This window comes from Pseudopodoces humilis, chromosome 4 (assembly GCF_049639895.1).
Source record: "Pseudopodoces humilis isolate 2021_Gansu_Grassland_sample_001 chromosome 4, ASM4963989v1, whole genome shotgun sequence".
NCBI classification, from domain to species: Eukaryota; Metazoa; Chordata; class Aves; order Passeriformes; family Paridae; genus Pseudopodoces; species Pseudopodoces humilis.
Genome location: NC_142203.1, coordinates 40,313,734 through 40,336,980, shown reverse-complemented (window position 1 = coordinate 40,336,980; position 23,247 = coordinate 40,313,734).

Sequence of the window (23,247 nt, the reverse complement as noted above, 5' to 3'; positions counted from 1 at the left end):
TTATAGCTGAAATATAGTGCTGCAACTTTGGATTTCTGAAGGTTCTGAGGTTTTTTTCTATTTTTTTAGGCCATGAACTGTAATCCTGCCAGGCCCAACAGTCCCTACGAAAAGGGTGATTTGCAGGGACACTGTAGGCATGTCCTGTGAGTGAAGGTAGGGATGGAGAAGGCTGGCTGCTCTCTAAAGACGAGGAGGATTAAGGGTCCTTGTGGAGATTAGGGAAAAGAAGAAGAATGTAAGTTACATAGATATGGCAGCTTAACAGGAGACACTTTAAACTGGCATTAGGCCACTCTCTGCTGGGCACAACAAATTTACTTGGTCATTCACGACACAGAGGTGTGGTTAGGATAGTTCACTAGAATAATACTGGATTTCCTGTCAGGTTTTTGGGCAAGAGATATGTTGTCTGTGGCAGAACAGGCACATCAGAATTTTTCACTCTGCAGTGATTGAAGGACACAGACCATGCTATGCAAGCAAAAGTCACTTTATTACACTAATCACCAGTATTTACAGCTCCCTGACTTCCATACAAAATTTTCTACTCAGACCCCTTTGCCCCTATTCCTTTAGCAACACAATATTTTTGGTTATCCAGTCCCTATTACAATCTTTTGCGCCAGCAATGTCCTTGTTACATCTTTTCTTGTCAGAATGGTCAGAGTGACCAGACATGATGTCTTCACTTTTGTTCTTGCCTTGAATTTATCTCTCCCATGGCTTTCACTGCACCAGGGCCGAGGTCTGTGGCTGTCTGACCTTCTGCACACCTCTTAGTTCTTAGTGGTCCCATTCTGTGAAAGAATCTGTTTCCTTCTTGCACAAGTCAAACAGTAAGATTTGCAACAGCTAAAAGAAACATGATGAGAACCCCTTCTTTCTCACTTCATACACTCCTTCTCTGAGCAGACCCCTCTTACTGGGGCAAAGTGTGGGCTCTCACCCTTGATAAGTCTCCCAGTCTCCATCAGCTGTCATTGCGCTGGTGTTCTTCATCCTACCCTCAATTTCCTTTTCTTCCGTGACAGGTTGCAACTCAGAGATGAACTCCTGCTCTTTGGTATCTACCATTGCATCCTGCTCTCCTGTCACAAAGAGCTCCTGATGATGACCCTGCTTGCCACAGATTTGTGTGATCTCTGCCCTTCTTTGTCTCACCCCAGAAGAAATAGCCCAGCAGGGTTAGAGGGCAGTCACTGAGGACAGCTAATGCTCCAGTTTTCCCTCCAGGTGATGCCTCCTGTGGTGGCTGTTAAGTCAGTTTGCATCATTTTCATAACAAAATCACATGGCATCTCCTCATAGCTGTTGTCTTAAAAGCCTTGGTCCCAGGCATCTTTAAAGCTACCATCAGTTGTTCCCATATTTAACTGAAAGAGAAACAAGGAGATCTTCTTGATTGCCAGGAAAAGCCTTCCCAGGCTCTTTGGAGAAGAAAGGGTCTGAGCTGCCCAAGGTTGCTGAGCCACAGCATATAATCTCCTTTGTAAAAATTTGCTTTGAGGTCACAGACAGAAGGAGAAAACATGGAGAAATGTATACCCCAGAAACTCTTTCAAGAGCCAGCTGGCAACTCAACATTTGTTGAGTTGTGCTTCAGTGCACTTGGTTGCCATTGTATTATTACCATTTCTTTTTGCACCAGTTAAATATGGTTGGCTGCATACAAAACTGATTTGCTAGAATTAATTTCCCTCATTTTCCCCATGTTGCAGTCCTGCTACAGGTTGTAGAGAGGATGTATATGGTTACCATAACATAAGAGTAGTTAAAAATATTGAGAGTTAGTAAATGTATAAAGTCTTTGAAAGTGCTCTTTGCTGGAAGTTTCAGAACTTTCCTAAATATTGTGACCTATACAATAAGAATCACACTTAAAAGACAGCCAACAGTGATTCAGAAAAAAACTTCAGCAAGATGCAGACTCCCTGTTCCAAAACTGTTAACTAATTAATTAGCTGCTTGAGCACTAAAAGGCTCTTTCAAAAGCAGTTATAGCTCCTGTCCAAACTCAATAGGATGTGAGAAATCATGAAGTTCTGCTTTAGCTTTACTAGAAGAGTGAATCATTTAGTGAACCTAAATGATTTCAGTGAGCCATGAGGAACAGCCTTCTGCTAAAAATTTTTAACATTTTTAAGATAATGTTTTTCTTCTCTTCCTTTTTCACAGACAACATAAATTCTGGGATTGGACTTGAACGTATTAGAAGGTAAACAGCTATTAGGCAGGTTGTTGTTGCACTTTACTTATTTAACTTCTATGTCTACAAGAAATATGAAAAGAATCTCAACTCCATAAGATGAAAACAGGAACATAGTGCCTCCTGGCAACAGTGCATGCAAATGATATGAACATGCTGCCAATGTTCAATGATTACCTCTGCAGCTAATTTTTGTCCTCCTTTATAAATAAGAGAGTTTTACTTTATGAATGATTGCACCTTCAGATCACATGTACTTTCTGTGATTGGAATGTCCAATAAAAAATTTAGATTAATTCACACTTGGGTGAATATACGGTATACAGGTAAACATTAAGGTATTTATTTGAGAATCACTGATTGCCTTCGACACATTTCTATTTTTAATAGTAGCCTGACTGTCAGGCTAATTAATACTCAATCAGTAATCGATACCTTGAGAGTGTGAGAACTCCCTTGGCTTTTGGCTTTTGCTAGTGTATGCCACACTCAGCCTGGCTCGAAACACCAAATCTGTGTAAATAACACAAATACGGATATGCTGATACACCATGTCCCTGAGCACCACTCCTTTGGGTCAGGAGGAGTTTCCAATGCGTTGTTTCCTCCTCTTCAAGCCCTGACATCATTACACTCTAATGCCAGGCAATCAAACACCTAACAGATCTTCTACCCACACTCTAGCTCCTGTATTTTAATCTTTTCAGGGGTCATGACAGAACCCTCAATTCAAATCAATTAATTTCCTTTATGAGCAGACCAGCACCATCAGCCTGGAAGGCATCATCATCAGGTTACAAAAGTTGTCCCACCAGTAGTTTGGTTTAATTTCATTAAGCCTGGATTCTCATGTTTCTAGTCTTGATTTCCTCAGACTCCTGTTCAGTTGGATGGACACATAATAAGCTTAAACATTATGCAGCTACTAGCTTTGCATTAAGCTGAAGTTGCAAACCACAATTTTTTAGTTAGTATTGTGCTCAGAAAAATAACATGAGGATTTCAATTGTAGTCTATATGCAAACTAATCCATTACTGAGGATAAGGAGCATTGGCCAAAGCAGGGCAAGATGAGCAATTGTGTAAGAGCATGTTATAGTCCCTGAGGTACATTAAAGTGCACTTTAGAAAACCATAGAGACCTTGTAATTACAGAGATCAGAGGTTTTTTCTTCTCTCTGCCTCATTTGTTTAGAAAACAAATTGGTATACATTTTATTTGAGAGGTTTGCCTTATTTCACCCAGCTTTTTTTATTTTTTTAATTTTAAAACAAAATGTAGAGACAGGTTAGCTCTGTCAGGTAAATAAGTTTTGAGGTATGGGTCAGCTTGGAAGCTGAAACAGCTAATGGTCAAAAGAAAGGCACAAGCTTAAACAGCTGCAGTGTGGCAACCTCACTGTAGCATTTGCTACATTATGTTTGTCTTTTGGAGAACAAGCGTTTTACCATATACTACTGAAACAATCCTTTCAAACAAAAGGTTTTTTTGAGCAAATTACAAAACCTTTGCCTTCAGGAAACTTCAGGAGCTGAAGACACGAAACAAATTCTTTTGTATCAGTTTATTTTATTTCATGGCAAGTAATTTTTAATACTGCAAAGTTTATAATGTACCTTGGCCTTTTTGCATTCTATTTCCATCAAGGCCTGCCACCTGTATAGATTGGACAATTAATATTTTAGAATCCCAGAGTAGTCAATATGAATTAGGCACTTAAATTATTGTCTTGAAACAGCTTTTGTGACATGGAGGACAAGTTTTTCTGTCATCTGCTCAATATTTATTTTAAGCATTTTAAACACCTCAGGAATATTCAGTGCACAAGAACCTTTTTATGTTTGAATGGATTAAATTTTCAAGTCCAGATTAAAGCTATAAATTGCATTTACATAGTTCCTTCTCCACAAAGGGGAATTTGTGTAGCTTTTAATAGATGCAAATGAAGATGGAAACACAATACATGTTGCTAACTTGGACAAAGCAGAGTTTTTAGACCATTTCAACCCCAGGTTGATGACCTTTCTTTCAGCACCTGTGTTTCACAATTACGCAGCATGTACAGGTGTTCTCAAATAAAAAGGGTTGTGTTAAGTAACAGACCTCACTTTGGCTCTTAGAAATATAATAATGCTTCAAGAGCTATTATTAGTATTTTGGTTTTTAGCATAAATAGGAAAAGGCAACTGGGGATAAGTAACGTAATTGAACAGAAGGTTAGGCACTGCTGTTTTTCTTTTTCAGTTTGAAACATCTGCAAGAAAAACAAAGCCAAGATCAAATACTAATTAGAATTAGTTTTTGATTTTAAAAAAATGAGAAGTTTTCTAGAGTTAACCAAAGCACTAAACCATTTTGCCGTGCTTGAAATTGGTAAAATTTATGTGGATAAATCCATCTGTCATTTTGAAGTCACAAATCTCACGATAATTTTGAAACTATGAAGTGACTTGTACATTTGGAATGGTTGATGTTAGCAATTTTTTTGCAAAATAGAAGAACCTTAATATACCCAACTGCTTAGTTTTAGAAAACCTGCCTTGTAGCATACTAACAACAAAGAGTGTTCATAAGTACAAAGTATGAGCACTTGATAAGGTGTTTGACAGCCCAGTCTTAAGATTTGTGTTCATTTAGATGTACTTAAGAAATCAGACTCCAATTTTTTCTCTTGTGAGCCAGTGCTAGTTTTTTAGGTCAAAGGAAACACTGAATATCCTCTTCCTTCTGCCTTTAACACATTTTTTTCATTGATTAAGAAGAGAAACCAGATTCAAAAGTGCCTACAAGCACCTGCCTGGCAGTCACATTAAATAATTGATGCCTAGGCAATATTTGAGTGAATTTGAAAGCAATATTTGAGCCAGCTCTTTTTATTTTTTTTTTTAAGTTTGTGGTCTCTTTGTCTTTCGGCACAACATATGTACACAAATTCAATAATTTGAAGAGAAAATTATGCTGGTCTCTTACTGACTTATATGCTATTAACTCAGACACATAAATAAAACTTAATACGTATGTGGTCAAAAGTTCTTGAACTGTAATTATTAGTAGTATTATTATTTGTTACCTGAGCACATATTTCTAGAGCCTGAATACTCCTGCATTTTCTTGCTTCAGTGATGGGTCAGCTTTCATCTATTAGTGGCACCTCGTTATATGTAATTTCAGCTTCCATTCCAAAAACTCCCTGAATGATCATGTCCCACTAAAATTAATTCAACTTCAGACAAAATACATAAAAGAAAACAAAATTAGAGTAACAGTGAAGTGAGGATACAGGCTAATACTTAGGCACAAAATTTTGTATCCTTGAATGCCCTTACACAACACCTTAATGGTCCATATTACTGGGGCCCTTCTTGCAACCATGCTTACCCATTGGTCCTCATGTCATATTTAAACTACGTGTTTCCACCCATGGCTGTGTAGGACCTCCAGTCAGCAACTGTGTTCTCTTCTGGATTTTGTTGTGTTTGGAAAACACCTATGGGGATGACACTGATAAAGTGCTCAGACATTGGCAGCTTGGGGTCATCTCAGAAAAGATACTATCTTAAACAAAAACTACTGCCTGTTAGAGACTGTTCAGCAGTGTCTGCCTTATGTCAGAGCCTACCTCCTCCAGGAAATGACATGGTGCTTTCTGAATCTGAAGGAACTGTTATCAGCAGAAACTATATTTCAGTTTAATTTGTTTTGAGCTGATCAGGACCTGCTGAGGGTTCATTCACTGCCCTCCAATCCCTCACCCTCTGTAGAACTGTTAGTAGCTCTGAGCATGATATGTATTTTATTGTTCATGGGCTTGGTCTTATGGCTACTGCAGGACTTGTGCCATACTTCTGGAGGCACCAAAGCATTTTGTACTGCAATCCCCTTAGTCAGAGAAAACGTGATGTTGCGTCCCTTTTCAGCTGTGGAAAATCAGCCAAGGAAATTTGCAGGTAATCAAAAAAACAAATCAAAAAGCAAAAAGTACTGAGTCTGGTTGGGATGTAGTCAATTCTCTTGCAGCAGCTTGTACAATGCTGCGTTCTAGATTTGTGGCCAATACAACACTGGTAACACAGCTGTTCTTGCCTGTCTTGCTGAGCAGTGTTTTCCCAGCATCCAGGGCTTCTCTGTTTCTCCCTCTGCCACCCCAGTGAGGGGGCTGGGGGTGGGCAGGATGTTGTGACGGGATACAAGGGAGATGAGCTGAGTTACCAAGGAGATACTGCACATCATATCATGCCACAGGCAGCAATGAAACAAAGAGGAGGGGGTTTAGAGACATTGTCCATGTTTTGCTTCAGTCTGCCTGTGAGAGGCGGTGAGTGGTTTTGCATGACTTGTTTCGTTGCAATGTATTTCTTTCTTCTTCCTCTCCTTCTTCACTTACTGAACAATTTTTAGCTGGATCCAAAAGGTGTTTTGCCAATACCCTTCCTTTGCTCCTCCCCCACTCCACTGGGGGAGGGGGCAAAGTGAGAAAACAGCTGTGTGATACTTAGCTGTCTACCAGGGTTAATACATGATAGCAATTAGTTTGAAGGGCTGAAGTTCCTGTTATTACTAAGCAGAGTTCTCTACCAACATCATGAGTTATGAGAAATAAAAATGTTAAACCAATCGTACTCACATTGAGTAATTTTATTCAATTCTGCTTTTTTCCCCCTTAATTATAAAGACATTATCCCTTTCTTCTCATAAATACTTGCAATGTAAAGTGTATGAAAGCTGTTGCTTCAAAGACTTTAATGACTATGATTACAATAATTTTAAAATAATGACTGCATAAAAGTCAAGGTACTCCCCTCGCTCCACTTCTGAAAACATCTTCTCTGGTAATGGAAAAGACTGAGGTCTCATTTTTATTGTACAGAGCTGTGTAGAGGATCCTGACTTGACAGACTGTAATGTCAAGTGGAGTATCCTCACTGCAGAGTCAAGCAAGAGTTTTTTCTAATTCAGTTGACCAGGCAGGTCACCCTTACATATGTGTGAGGAGCAAGCCCTTGCTGATGGCCACTGGCATTTGTAAATCAGATGTTCTGATGCTTTAATAAACTCAGATGTTTTGTGATTCCTCCATGCTGACTCAAAAAAGAGCATGCTTCTTCTCTGGACGTGATATGGGAGGCACTGGAGGCCCATACCCACAGCTGACTGACATCAGCTGCAACCTCACTGCAGCACGGAAGACTTAAAAAGCTGAGCCTAAAACCTAGTATAGGGTTTAATATGTAGTCTAGAGAGCAAGCTAGCACATCTAGAGGGTTACTGTGAAGATGGGCAAGGTTTTAGCTGATGAAGAGGAAGATTTATGTCAACCATGCAGTAAATGCTCAATTCATAGTAAATGCATATGCAGTACACTATCTGGTGGGAAGTTTTACTATGGTTCAGACAGAGAGAAATGGACTTGGAAAGTTCATCTCGGGCAGAAAATGTGAAGTGTTTTGAGCACCTTGTGCTGAAATCTGGCTTTGAAGAAAGTGTAACATGGGGCTGACACACAGCACAGGATATTCCAGCATGTCATAGGCCCTACTCAGAAAGATGTGTAAGGTCTCCCGACAGCTGCCTGAAAGGAGGTGCATCCAGGTAGGGGCTGGTCCCTTCTCCCAGGGAACCACTGACAGGACAAGAGAACACAGTCTTAAGCTGTGTCAGGAGAACTTTAGGTTGGACACTATGAAAAAGTTCTTCACAGAGAGGGTGACTGGGCATTGGAGTGGGCAGCCCGGGAAGATGGTGGAGTCATCATCCCTGGAGGTGTTTAAGGAAAGATTGGATGTGGCACTCAGTGCCATGGTGTAGGTGACAAGGTGGGTCATAGGTTGGACACAGTGATCCCAGGTGTCTTTTCCAACCTAGTTAATTCTGTGATTCTGTCTTCCTCTTTCACTCCTGTGTTGAAGGACTGTTTGAGACTGGAGAAGTTCAAGCCTGTAATTAACAAGCTGTAACTAATAAGCACATCTTTTAGAGCTTAAAAATAGCCTGTTGGGTAAAAGATGGTTACTGACTGTCTTGGTTTGAAAGACAGGTGTCTGCTAGGGAAGGCAGCAGACTCCCTTGGAATGAAAAATGTAAACCCCCTCCCTCCAAATTACAATTTTGAGATCAAGGGACTCTCAGGCAGAGATCAGGGAATAGGAATAACAGTTCTTTACTAGTATCTATAACGAGGCAAACAAACAACACTAACTACAGCATTAACAACAAAACAGAACCAGGGACCCCATGACAGACGGGAAGGGATGGAGGAGAGGTTTTGCTTCACAAACCCCCTCGGGCGGGCAGTCCCGGTGATCCTGCAGGGCTCTGAGGAACACCCAGCTGGACATCCTGGAAGGACAGGGAGTGGGGGGGGGGAAGAAGAAGAAGAAGAAGAAGAAGAAGAAGCAGCAGAAGAAGAAACTATGAAGAAGAAGAAGAAGAAGAAGAAACTTCTTAGGAGAAGAAGAAGAAGAAGAAGAAGGAGAAGGAGAAGGAGAAGGAGAAGGAGAAGGAGAAGGAGAAGGAGAAGGAGAAGGAGAAGGAGAAGGAGAAGGAGAAGGAGAAGGAGAAGGAGAAGGAGAAGGAGAAGGAGAAGGAGAAGGAGAAGGAGAAGGAGAAGAAGGAGAAGGAGAAGAAGGAGTAGGAGTAGGAGTAGGAGCAGGAGCAGGAGCAGGAGCAGGAACAGGAGCAGGAGCAGGAGTAGGAGTAGGAGTAGGAGCAGCAGTACCGGCAGTCAGGTTTCCCCACAACTAAAGGGGAAAATTCTGTAGGTGAGAAGGAAGGAAAGGAAGGACACCTAGCCCCTCAGAACTACAAAATCATGCTTCAGTTCAACTTGTGCTGTCTCTCTAACTGCACAGAAAACACAGGCTGTGCTCTGAATACCATTTGATTTTCTGATCCCCTATGTCCTGCTGATGCACTTGCTCTCTTTCTCTGTGCTGTATTATCAGATGGTCTCCACTCTCAGCAAAACTGCTGGCAGTCAGCCATTTGGAATAGGCAGCCACAGAGTGCAGAGAGAGTCTTGCTCAGTTTAGTAAATGGATTTTACTGGACAAAGAGCTGGAATTTTCCTGGGAAGTGGAGTATTTTAAAGGGATAATTTCCTCCTTTTTATTTTCTTTATTTTTGCAAGGTGCTATTTGTTTAGTAATTTACTTCTCATTCCCTCAGTTTGCAAATTCACCAAATATAGCTTCTCCTGCACCATGATTGTTACAAAATACTTATATTCCAGAGAGAACAATCCCCCCATTTGACAAATAAACAAATACACAAAGGATAAGCTTTCAATCTTACAGTTCCCATATCAGGGACTGAACAACGTCAGTATTAGTACTGGATGCAGCTTAGAGCAGTACTTGAAAGAAGAAAATCATTGAGTGTATAAACACTGGACACTCAGGAAATAGAGATTTGCTGTTTGTTCTGTGTGATTTACCTCTCAAGTTGCAGGAGCACAATTACCAAAAGCAAGTAAGTTCACCAGGGAAAACTCAGATCAGCATCAGGGCTGCAGAAATTATTGCCCTTGAAACTTCAGCAACAGGTACTAAAGAATTGTTTGTATTAGGGTGAAGCAAATACATTTGAATGCAAAAATTTCCTGAATGTAATCACTAATTTCAGTTTAGCAAACACCCTAATTTCTTTCATTTGCCATATCTAGGGATGACATTGCTCATCAACTACTTTCTATTCCAGATACGTTAAATCATTCAAAGTAAAGAAATATGACCAAATAAATTGATTATTTAAGCTGGATATTCCAAGTCTATCAGACTTCAAAAACCGACTTTTGTATTTAGGGTCTCTGGGCCCAGTTGCTCATATTTTCAGCAGCTGCTTTCAAATCAAGGATTTAAACTAAAAAAAAAGAAAACTTTTTTCCCCTCCCTCTACCTTTCATTTTTGTTTTTGTTTTTGATGTTTTTTCAGCCATTGTTTTTTGTCAGTGGATCCACTTGCATTTGAAAGCTTCCAATTAAACTTTTGGAGCTTGAATAAGTAAACAGAAATGCCAAGTAACTTGAAGTTGCATCTTAAAAATAGTGAAAGGAGCGAAGCATCAGAAGTTATCATACATATTGCATTGGTATAGTATTGACATAATGAGAAAGATCTAAATAAGGGATTTTTACTGAAATAATATTGTTCAAATAAATAACAAGCCTTTTTCCCCTGCAACTTCTCTTCCTTACTCTGCTGCTGTGGTATAATAACCCTGATCCAAAAACCTCAGTTCCCCATCTGACTCAGGTAAATGCCTTCTCCCCTTAAATCCCACAAATTAACCTCTTTAGTCTTCTTCTTAGGTACTGTGCATGGACTGAAGAAAATTACATTTGCATTTTCTGTTCCATTCCTAGTACTGCAGCCAAAGCATGATGAGTTTCTTGTGCTGCTTTCAGTTTGAAAGCATGTAGCCCTGCATGTGGGAGAAAATAACACACCACAGTATTACTAACATTTTAAGGGCATTCTCAGGCCCCCAGTCATGAGGATTACTTAAGTGCTTTAAGTCCCTAAAATACAGGTTGTTATAGAAATGCAAACAATTATTGATCCATTTCAAATTGTGATTTCTGAAACTTAAAGCCCTAGGATACATTATTGTGGTGGAGGGAAAAATCTTTCATTTTACAGCTTTTACAGAAAAAATTGTCTCCAGTCCCAATGTAGAATATGCTGTACATTAGCATTTAATTGAGCAGCACTGGAAAATAGAAAACCAACAATGAGAAATATCTGGAATGTACATTTAGAAAATAAAGCAACAATAATAAAGTAGGGTCCATTTAAATCCAAGATAAAAAGAAATAACTTGAAGTAAACAAAAAGATAAAGCCTTTAAGCAAGTCTCTGATTATATATGCTTGAAAGATGACTACTCTGATGCACATAATAATAAAATTAATGCACTCCATAACAGCATCCAAGTGCCCCACATGCCTACATACACAAAGGGCTGACGTAGAAAAAGCATTAGTTGAGGAGACCATTAATGCACTGAATTATGGGAAAACAGCTGGATTGAATGTTTTCCCATACAAATTATATCAAATATTTAAAGAAACTCTGAGTTCCACTTACTGTGCACCATTCACCATGGTCTTGAACATGGTGACAAGCCAAGACATTTGGCACAATTTGGCATATCCAACATCCTGCCATCTATCTGCAAAGGCATTTCCAGAGGACTTAAATCTGTATTTTCCCATTACTGAAAACCACAAGTAGATAAACTTTTTAAACAGACATTATTTGTTGAATAATAAACATATTTCCTGTATTAATCAGAGCAACAAGAATCATTACTCATGAAGCCTATAAAGAATTTGGTTACAAAGTCTTACCTTTAAAACAGTGGTAAAGGCTTCTACATCCATATTAGCAAATTGCACTAGATTTTTCAAACAAAATATTATTCCTTAAGGATATAGTGCCTGGAGTAATTCAAAGCACCCTTTTCCTCCCATAAAATGTAATTTCTCAATCCAAAAAATGTTTCTGAGGAAACAATCATTTCAACAAATTCTTGAGCCCAAAAAATGTTTGGAGAAGTTTCAGAACTATCAAAAAGTCTGTTCAAGATACAAAATTGGGTCTTTTTTTTGAGTGTGCAAAATACTAGTTATAGTGACAGTTTTAATAGATTATGCCAAAGAAATACTTTAATGGACCTTAATCAATATGTCCCCAAGTTGAAGGGCAGGGCATCCCGACTGAACCCTTTCACTGCATTTCCCAATTATCAGTTTAGAAGATAACCCTGTTACTCTGAGACAAGCAGATTCTTCTGGCCTTACTTAGCAGATCTATGGATTGCTCATAGCAAGGAACTGAAGGTTTTCATCCACTTTGTGTAGGCCAGAAGTGGCCCAAGATTTTCTTAATCTGGATCATCTGCTATCCTTGTGTCATTTTCTTCCTCACAGGGAAATACACCATAGAATGAGGTTGAACGCACAGGAGAAAACTCAGTTTGTGTAATTATGTCTTGCATTTGTTTTCCTGGGGTTTTGAGTTATTCAATGTCGAAATAATTTTTTCTCTGATTTTTGTTTCCACTTCGTCATCCTGGTCCTGTAAATTTAATGCTCCTACTCAATTCTGCAACCTTTCTTTCACTCCATCCACTCTATTTCTTCCACTCACTCCTTTCTTTCTAATCCCTGCCCAAATGACAGCAGATTGTTCAGTTTCTTTGGCAAGCAGAATTAAAAATGAAAGCAAAAGCAAATTACAGTAACAAAAATAAATCGACCTGTGGAAATTATATCTACAGTTCACATTCTCATATTAGAGAGAAGAGGGACAATGTGGTTTTAGGTCCAGCTGAAAATTAAGCACCACACAGACACTCCCTCTACCTCCACTCTCTCCTCCTCATTCTTCCCCTGTAAAATGGAGAGCAGAATCAAGGTAAGATTTGTAGGTTGAGATAAGAACAGTTTAATAATTGAAAAGAAATTTAATAAATTGAAAATAAAATACAGTAATAATGGCTAATAATAATAACAATAGTAAAAAGGAAAAACCAAGTGATGCACAATGCAATTGTTCCCTGCTCACTGAAGGGTGCTGTTCCCACACCCAAATCAGCTGCCCTTCCAGGTAACTCCCCCCAGTTTATACACTGGACATGATGTTCTGTGGTGTGGAATATCCTTTTGGCCAGTTTAAGTCACCTGTCCCAGCTGTGCTCCTTCCCACTTTCTGTTGTGTTCCAACTCACTGGCAGAGCATGAGACACTGAATAAGTCCTTGACTCAGGATGAACACAACTTAGTAGAAAACCAAAACATCAGTGTGTTATCTACACCATTCTCATTCTGAGTCCAAAACACAGCACTGTAACAGCTGCTGAGAAGAAGTTAACTCTATCCTAGCTGAAAACAAAACAGAAAACATTTATTTTTAAAGGATGTCAAAACCCACCAACCCATGAACTGCACTGCCACAGGGTAGTAACAAGCATTCAGCCCCCCAGAGCTCCAGTGTGGCATGCCACTTGAGAGTTACTTATGATTGTCATGTCATCAACTCCTAAATATAATTTTACATTACTCCAGCTCCCAGCAATGATTTTTCTCCTTCAATAAAATATAACTAACCCTCTGAAAAACTTCTGTTTGAAAATCCTTAGATAGAGATCTCTTTACTTAAGCTTTAAAAGCTTCATTGTTCAGACATTGATGTCATTCTTCAAGTTTCTTCAGGGAAAAAGAGGAAAAACCCAAAGGTTTTATTCATTAATTCAGATATAAATCAAATAAGAGAATATGTTAGTTACTTAGTCCTGTATAAACACATATTTACTGTGGATATTTTCAATCTGACTTCAGAGCGACCTTGGAAAGACAGTGGCAAACGTCTAAGCCTACGCAGTATCTGTTACATGCAATCTCCTTCCCATCAGTTTTCCCTGTTAGTGGCATCTCAAGAACCCACATACATTATGTTTTTTTCCACTCATGTTCTTGCAGTTATAAAGTGACGGGTAACTTAACCAATATTTTACATATACAGATCTATTACTTCATCATTTTACAATAACACATCATACCTCAGCTACTGTCAAACTCAAAAGTTCTCTGAAATTATTGTGACTTATTGATTATTATATGACTTCCTCTGACTGCTTGCATTTGAAACAGGCCCTACATTGCTATGACTCTCTCACAGAGCAGCAGACAAGAAAACTTCTTAATGCTCAGCATGGCCTTCTCCCCCTTTTATGGTCAGATATTAATCACATGGACATTTAATTACATATATTTACAGCTGCTCCCTATTCAAAAACAGACCAGAAAAACAGGAGAAGGATTAAATTCAGCAGTGAGTGGGGGAAGCCAAGAACTTATGAATGGCTGTGACTGGATGGTCCTAATGTGCTTAATTGTCAGAAAAGCAGAACTGTTCAACAGGTTTGTGAGAAGGGACTAGAAAATAGAATGCAATGTAACTGATGGGCTCAGAAAAGCATTTTAAAAGTGGGGAACTACAGAAACAACACACAGCTGAGTTAGTAGGACACAAGTGGAACAAAGTCAGCTTAAAACCAGGGCAGAGGAGCAAGGAAGCAATCATTTAAAGAAGAAGAGGAAATTTTAGAAGGTTGCAAAAATTTCTAGAATAGATGAATTTCCTATTATTCTCAGAGAATGAAGAGGTTAGAGATGAGTTTTCAATCAGCCAGAGATGATGAGGTGACAAAAGAGCAAACATGCCTCTGTGAAAGTCTACACAAAATTTGGAGTGTTGAAATACTCCATTTTCACATTGAAGCTTAGGGTTTTTCAGAGATTGGTGTTTGAAGTAATAGGCTTCTTTGGGCTCAAGAATGATTACTGCAGAAATCATCACTTGATGAAAGGTGAGTGCACTTACTATTCTATCATCTTCTCTCAAATGTTGTGTCACTTCTCTGATGCTTTGCAAACCTGAGCTTGGGAAACTTACAATTAAATAACAGGAAGCTCAAAGTGAGATCAGTCATTCCCACAAAGAGGTTGGCCCATGGATATAAACCAGTTTCAAGCCTTTCTAGAGTGTTTCTCATCACAGTAAGTATACTCTAGCTCTGTGAAGAGATATTGTGGTAGACAAAACAAATAAATAGACAAACACCCATCCAGGAAGTAAAGAAGTTGACAAAGTAAAAAATGAAGTCCAGCTCTAAAAAATATTTCCAGTCATCCCTGTTTTTATTTAAAATTTAAAATTATTTTCTGGAAACCAGGTGACAGAAGAACTTATATACATTATATCTATAGATATAGATAGAGATTATATTTACATATCTATGAGAGATTCACAATCAGAGATGGAGGAGGAGTCAAATTTTCAGCATTGATGGGAGTTATTACACATTTTCCTGGACATGCATTGTTGAGGCTTTTGCAGGTGTGCTTGGCTTACAGCCTCTTTACAGAGCGTGCCGACCCTAACAGTGAACTGCCAAAGAAAACAAAGTGATAAATATTCCTGCTTGTTGAGCAAGAACAAGGATCAAAGGTCTGCAAGCATCTAGTAATTTGCTTTAAGATAAGGATAGTAATGTGTTTAGAGAAGAACGAAAACCTACCAAAGTGTTATAAAATAGAGCTATAAGTTTGTATTCTATTTTTAGATGCTTGGCAAAAACTATGTAAGTAATGCAAGAGCAAAAAATAAAGGTCTCAGTTTCACATCATATTGGTGTGCTGTCGGATTCCTGCCTTAAGATTGGACTTAACAATCCATATTGTTAAAATGTTGTCTGAAGGCTAATTTTAAATTTAAACCTTTGCCACCTTCTGTGTCAGGAAAAAAATATAGCTTTAAATAAACTGGTTGATTAGCAGCAATGAACCTATTGTATGTAAGTTGTGTAGCACATAATAATTTTGGCAGGTTGGGAAGTCCAAACACTGGACAAAATGAGTGATGGTCTCAGCTATCATATGGAAAACCAAAGTGTGTTCTGAAAAATCTGTCTCAGAAAATAACAGTTGCATGAATAATATACGGAGGTTTTAATTTCCCACTGTTTTGAATTTTGTATTTCAGGTCTACTTTCCAGGCTTTCTTAACTGCTGTCATCTTTTACCTTTGGGATGGTGAGAAATTTTAGATATTTCTGCGTATTCCCAAAGGACACAGTACTGAAAATCCTATTGGGGTATGACAGTCCTCAGCTCATGAACAGTGTTTAAGTTCTTGTTTTGCAAAGACAGCTTTGAAATTGGGTACTCCACATGTGGTCAAAGGCCGCACTCCCACTCCCATCCCACCCCACACCGTGTATCCCACGGCTCCTTTCTCCTTGTGACGTCCCTTTGCTGTCCTTCTTGTCCCCCAGAGGGAAAGCAGTCAACTGGGGAGGCAGAAACACAGTCTGACCTCTGAAAAGAGAGACAAAGAAACACAGGGAAGCACAGAGGGGGGAACAGAGAAGAGACAGAAAAGTATCAGAGGAAGAACAGAGAGAGGAAAAGGGAAGTCTCCATTCCATGGATGCTGGGGAGAGGTGCAAGCCCACTGACCTTTGGCAAGCTCCTTCACAAAAAGGTCAGAGCAGACATGAAGGACAGAAAAGAGGTTTGAAAATCTTAAAAAGACACCTCAGAGTTAAAGAAATATCTGTCAAAACCATAAACACTCAAGTAGGAGAAAACATCCATCGTGCTTGGAGATGCACGTTCTTCCCTGCCTCTCCCCCCTCTCCACCTTCCTTACTCCTCAGAGGAAGTCTGAGGCTCAGAATCTTTCACAACATATGCTACAACATATGTCAGTATGTCACCAATGCCATATGGATCATTACAATCTCCAGTGTAAACAACATGGAGGGGATTTTTCAGATCTTTGTAGCAAAGGATGACTAGAAACAGCTTAAGAACATGTATATGATGGGTTAGCAGTCAGGATCCTTCAGTCTGGAGATTTCAAACTTCTTTTCAATTGTAGCATTCATCTCTTGAGGGCATATCATTACAATAAATTTCATAGCATAAAGCTTTACATTCCCTCCAGAAATCCTGTGAATTGCCACTTTGTCCTTGACTAGAGCTTTAATCCAGAGGAATAGGCAGTACTCTCTGCCGAGAGTAATGGGCATACTTCAGGATACTTTAGCATACATTATTAATGGTGGATGAGAGGTACAAAACTGTCACATGAACCTCTCAACCTGGGGAATGTTTCTCATTCAATCCTGCATGTCCTATGCCATCATTGCTGGTTGGTTGCTGTTCTCTATAATTATTTTCTTTCCTGACATATGTTTGTAGAAGAATCATAGGATTCCAATGCTCTGAAGAAACCTTAAAGCCATTTTTTAAGTAAAAAAATGCTGATGAGTAAGGTACATTTGAAAAAAACCTTGGCTGATGGCAGAAACCACCACAGTTCACAAGCCTAAACTCTATGGAAAGTCCTCTTCTGACAAGCTTACTCAGGTAACACCACTGGTACACAGTCAGTTTGGAAAGGGTGCAAATCCCATTTCAGCATCAGATATACCAGACTCTGGATTCTAACCTCTCTGTACATTCTGGCCATGTGTGCCAGGATGCAAAGTGCTTGATGATGAACATGTAAAAGTTGCCTGTAAGTGAGACATGCTTGAGAAGCTGTCCCCAAACCCAGCTCTTCTAACATATTCACAGCAGCAAGGCAGCTCTGAACTTGGTCACTTCTATTGCTGCATCCAGACTTCTTGGAGTGGAACCATAGGGCAGTCAGTCCTGGTGCCAGCATGAATGAAATGCCTAAGCAGGAGTGTTGGAGTAGGTGATCTTCAGAGACCCCTTCCAATCCTAACAATTCCGTGGTTCTGTGAGCTCTGCACAAATGCATACAGGAATAGAAACAAAGCCTGCCTCTGAAGATGTCCTTTTCCTTCTTTAGATGTTACCAGGCAGGTTTTAGCTATTCAAGAGCAGATTGCAATTCAAGTAGCTGAAAAAAAAAATGAACATTATCCTTAAAGATTCTTGGAGTGTATATGAGAAAAAATAGCATAGATTATGATCACACTAACTAGAAGGGTCAAAGCGGTTCATGTAGCCCTTTTTTTTTGTTAAATAATAGTGCTAAAATGGCTTGTTCTGTGTTTCTAATGAGACACAGGGCTAATATAAAGTGTAATCTATTAATTAGTATTAGTATTAATTAGTATTGTTTATGTTATTTGTAACTTTTTATTAATAGAGAGCCCTTGGAATTTGTTTATTGTTTCCTTTTTCATGTCCAGTCTGCTGGTGCATTCAGACCAATTTCACAGCCTGAATATTTTCCAAAGCTGTACATAGACTGTGGAGGTATTTTCACACACAAAATATGTGGACTTCAGTGGTGGGTCCGTTTTGGAGCTTGCTGTGTCTGACATGGGGACAGCCCTTGTCTCTTCTCACAGAGGTCAAACATGCAGCTCCCCACTACCAAAACCTCGCCACATAAAAAACAATATACCACTTTCTGTGTGCTTGTGTGCTGAAGTGCTCCGGCAAGAGCAGCTCCATAACTTCTGACACTGATTTCAGAGGAGCTCTAATGGCAGCACCTGTATTGGTTTACAGTGGAGATCTAGCACAGAGCCTTCTACACCGCATCGGCCAGTCCTAGACCCAATGTAGTGCAGAGCTGAATAAGATAGTGCAAAATCAATATATTCTTTCACTTTTGGTCATTATCAAGCTGGCTAGTTATAAACTAATCAAACAAAACCTCCAAATGAAGTTGCCTCCCATCCTCACCCTTTACAAACACTTATGAAAAGTTTGTCTTTGTTGACAGTTTTTCGGCCTCACAGGTGCTGCCAGCAGCGCCATGAGATGCTCAGTCCTGGTCTATGTAGACTTGTGGTGAGGAGACCAGGGCTAAGACTGGCTAAAACAGAATACTTGCCCTGAAAATCTTACTGATTCTACAGCAATATATGAGTCTCTTCAGAAGACATGTATATATAAAACTCTAGTATCCACCCAAAAAGAAACAGTGTTTTTCTGTGGTGCAAACAAAGCCCCATGGGCCCATCTCTGATATAATAAAAGAGACCTTTGTTATGCATTGCAGCAATGGAACTGACTGATACAGACCTAGCAGTAGGCCACTAAATGTTGTCAAAAGCAGGAGATTATCTGATTGTGGCATATCTGCATAGTTTTACCAGGAGTTGAGGACTACACTGCACAAATAATATACAAGTGCAACACATCCATACTCTGGCTTAGGAAAAGAGGCCTGGTCATATTTGTATTGTGCTCTGTATTGTATCATTAGTGGCTGCTTAATTTGTACTGCCTTTATGGTAGCCCTACTATGATTACCATTGCATGCACCACTGTCTGTTGCCTTGATCTCTAAACAAGTTCTTCTGTTTGCTCCATAAAAATCGGATCAAAAGCTCTCTGTAGTTTGGTCTATTTGTTTCCATAATGTACACTAAAAGGAGGTTAGTGCCTGTTCATGGGCCCTGATGAAGTAATATACTCAGAATTATGTGGGAGTCAGCTTGACTAAAACAAAGGATTTGCCCCTGATAAGCCAAGCCTCGGTTTTAAGCCCTGGGAAGCATTTGTTTAACACAGGAGGAACCTGAGTTCTCCTCCCAGGAGCTTTTGAGGTTGCTATGTTAAGTGGTCCAAGTTCTGTTTTCCTATTGGTTAGTTGTGTTCCTTATATGGTTTTGTTTCCAGAATGTTCCTCCCCTAAGGTTATCTATTATTGTACCCTCCTTTGTTCTTGTCTTTGTTTGGTTGTTCCCCGCAGAGTTCCCTGGGTTACTGTGATCAGCTTTTGGGTATTGTCCCTATTTTCTTTATTCCTTATTAAAGTGTTATTTTCCTGGCACCAACCATCATTCCCACTCCTAATTATTTTCTCCCCACCCTCTGCCATGAAGTCAGGGGGCCTAAAGGTTTGTTACAGCCACACTCACAGCGACAGAATTATATCTATTGTGTTTTAGAACATGTTTTGCCAGACAGTGCCACCAGATAGAACAGGTACCACCAACATAGTCTTATTTAGTCACAATCAGTAAAAAGACATCTAACAACAGGTGTTTTGGTGTTTTGATTCTTTTTTCCTTTTTTTTCTGTGGCATTGTTATAGTTTCAGTCCAGATGGAAATTAAGTGCCACAGAGCCACTTGTTTGCTCAACCTCTAATCTCTCCTGCTGCCATCCTGGTGGAATGGGGAGGACAATTAAACCTACAGCTCTAGGTTGAGATAAGAACACCTTAATAATTGTTGCAAATAAAGTAAAATGTAATCATAATGATAAATAATAATCATAATAAAAAAGAGGAAAAACAAGTGATGCACAATACAAGCTTTCACCACCCATTCATGTGTTCCCCCACCCAGATCAGCTGCCCTTCCAGGTAACTCCCCCCAATTTATACACTGGGCATGATGTTCTGTGGTGTGGAATATCCTTTTGGTGATTTCAGGCCGTTTGTCCCAGCTGTGCTACCTCCCAGTTTCTTCTGTCTATGTCCCAACTGGCAGAGCATGAGACAAGAAAACAGTCCTTGACTCAGGATAAGCATGACTTAGCAGAAACCCAAAACATCAGTGTGTTATCTACACCATTCTCATTCTGAATCCAAAATACTGCATTGTAATAGCTGCTGAGAAGTTAACTCTACCCTAGCTGAAACCATGTCAGGCATGTAAGCATAAGAGAGTCTGCCAAGAATTCTAAATGAGATTGCTTTTACAAAGACAACAGTAAGGGTTCCCAATGTCACCATAATAGTTCCTTGTTGTAGTTGATAGCTTGAAATGTATCTTTTCCCATCTTTTAATTGTGATTCCCCGCCCCCCCCCCCCCCCGCCCCCCGCTTCTCTTTCTCCTAATTGTTTACCTGGCGTCAAGTTACCATGAGTTACCATGGTTACTGAAGTTTCTCTCCTCATCTCCACTGCGAGAGGCCGGATAGAGTAAAGAGAGGACCCTGCTGGCATTTTCAGCTGCTTGAAGTTTCCTTAGCCCAGGAAAGCACGAGGTTGGGAGAAGGAGACTCTTCTTCCCAACACGGAAGTTTGTAACTCTGTTTTTCCTGTCCCAGAATGTCTCTGAGCTATGGAAGCTGAGAGGGCATGCTTACCTTGCCTTCCCTTTCTTTCCCCCCTGTGTTGCCAGGAAAACAGGCTCCCCCCCCCCCCCCACTGCTCCTCCTCTGCCCCTCTGTAGAGAATACTCCTACATCTTTGTGGGCATTTGAAGAAGTTGGTGTCTGTTATTTCTTATCTTGGTGTGTGTAACCTTGATTTGTAGAAAGTTTGTAAGATGTACTAACTGAGAAAAATAATTGGTTCCCTCTCTGATGTTCCCTCCCTCTGAGAAACCCTGTTAAAAGAGACCCCCCCAAACCCCAAATCCTTTGTCTCTCATCCTTTGGATTCCCCTTCACAGAAATAAACTGTGGAATGCAAACCAGAGAGAGAGTCCCCCCCTGATTTCTTTACTCGCTCTATAGACTTGGATTCTTGAAGAAAATCAGTGAACCCCACAAACATATGCTGGCTCGAAACTCGAGTGAAGAGAAACAACACTGAGCTAGCTGGGCCACACTCGAGAAGATCGAGTCAGCTCCTCAGTCATTTGTATCAGCAGCACCTTAGGATTCAACCTTCTCTCTTTGAAATGCCTGTATTTGCAAAGATAATCTGCAAGTGGAAGATTTCTTGTATTTTAAAAACTGGTTTCTTCCATCTCCCCTACCAAAATAAACCAGGAGGAGAATTACTATTCTCCTCCACTTTGGACAGCATTATCAAATTTGGTTCAATGGAAGTTTTCTTTGGTAGATTCATACTTGTCAGATAATGTGTTTGTTGGTTTTTATTTTCTTGACTACTAGTGCAGCTAAGTCAAATTTTTGTCAGGTATTAGACTAGCTCTCTCTTTGATGGCTAATGAGTAAACTACCTGATTGGATTTGTGTAGAACTATTACAAGCATATCTAGAAAAGCACAAAGCAGGAAAAGAATGCAGTTCACTAACTGCAGCCACCTGATGCAGTTTTAGTTGGGAGTCAAAGACACTGAAATATACTTTTTTTTTGCCTAAGCACATGCATGTGAGCCCAGTGCAGAAGCCATTTTTGTTGATGTCTGTGTTGTAGGGTTTTGGGAGACGTTTGCACAGACGAAAGACTTTGCCTCAGAGAAGGAACAAATCTAGATGCAGCTGAAAGCAGCTATTACTATTTTAGGGATTATTTAAAGACTAAGGAGGGGGTGAAGGTAACTTCTAATGCAGAAACTAATTTGGTACATTTTGAACATCTTATTGAATCCTTAAAGGCCTACAAAGGAAAAGGTCTTTGCAGATCAGAATAGCAATGGTTAGATAAAAAATTATATTTTTATAGTTACTGCAGTATACTCAGATATGGAAAAGAAAGTTCTTCTCTTTGGCATGAATATTTTGAAGGAACTTCAGGGAGCAAACTTTATGGAAAGTAAAGCTACTTCTATTTAATTTCTAGCAATTCTCTGTTACAAAATAAGTAGAGAAAATACTGTGGTGTATAAGAGCAACATTTTAGTTTTTTCCTTTTGACCATTACTTGGCGAAGACTTCTTTGGAAGCAGTTTGGTTGAGGTCTCCAGGACAGAAATACACTTTTTGAAACTAGCTGATACTATCTTTGGAGAATGTGCTCCCTTTCATGTCCAAGTGAAAATGCTTTTATGAACAATTTTCCAGAAGAGGTAGCCTTTTCAAAGCTGGGTATTGCTAGTAAGAGCAAATCAACCACCCATCCTATACTGCTCCCAAGGGGTTCAGTTCATTCTGTTGGCTAACATAAACACTAGGCTTTGTAGAATGACATAAGGAAATACGAAGAAAAGCTAGCGCAAGAAAGCCAAATCTGTCTAAGCTCTTAACAGTACATTGTTGTTGAAGGACTTTGAGCCCTTCAAGTTTTCTGAGTGTTTTGTGGATGGTTCCTGAAGGATAGGTGCTCATATCTTGTATAAGCTTTTCCTGAAATTCCCATTAACACAGTCATAGACCTGATAGATGAAGAGCAGCCCAAAGTCAGTAGCTGATGTCTCACTTTGTTAGATGAAATGTTTCATGTTAGATTAAATGTTGGAGTGAAAGTAATGGTGAGACCTTCTTATTTGGTATTGAGACTACTATATCCATCCAATCTCTTTCAAGGAGCCTTTTAAATTCTGTTGAAGCTCTTGCAACTCACTGTGAACAGATTGTTACTCTGCAAAGTGGATTACTTTGCTGTATTTAGAACTAAGCATTTAAGCTCTTGAACAGCGGCCCTAGTACCTCTAGAAGGCAAGGAAGGCTCATTGTTCTTCCCTCTTCCTTGTAAAAACAGAGTTTGCCAGACACTGTGACAATCAATATTCCAGAAGCAAACCATTTACTTGAGTAAATGAGTACATATCATAAGGATGTCCTGTCATTGTTTTCTCCACAATGAGTTTCTCTCTCTTTTCCAAGGATACTGTTTTCTAGGACTTCTACTCAAGGTTATGTCATTATTAGTATGTTTGTCTTAACCCTCTGTCCA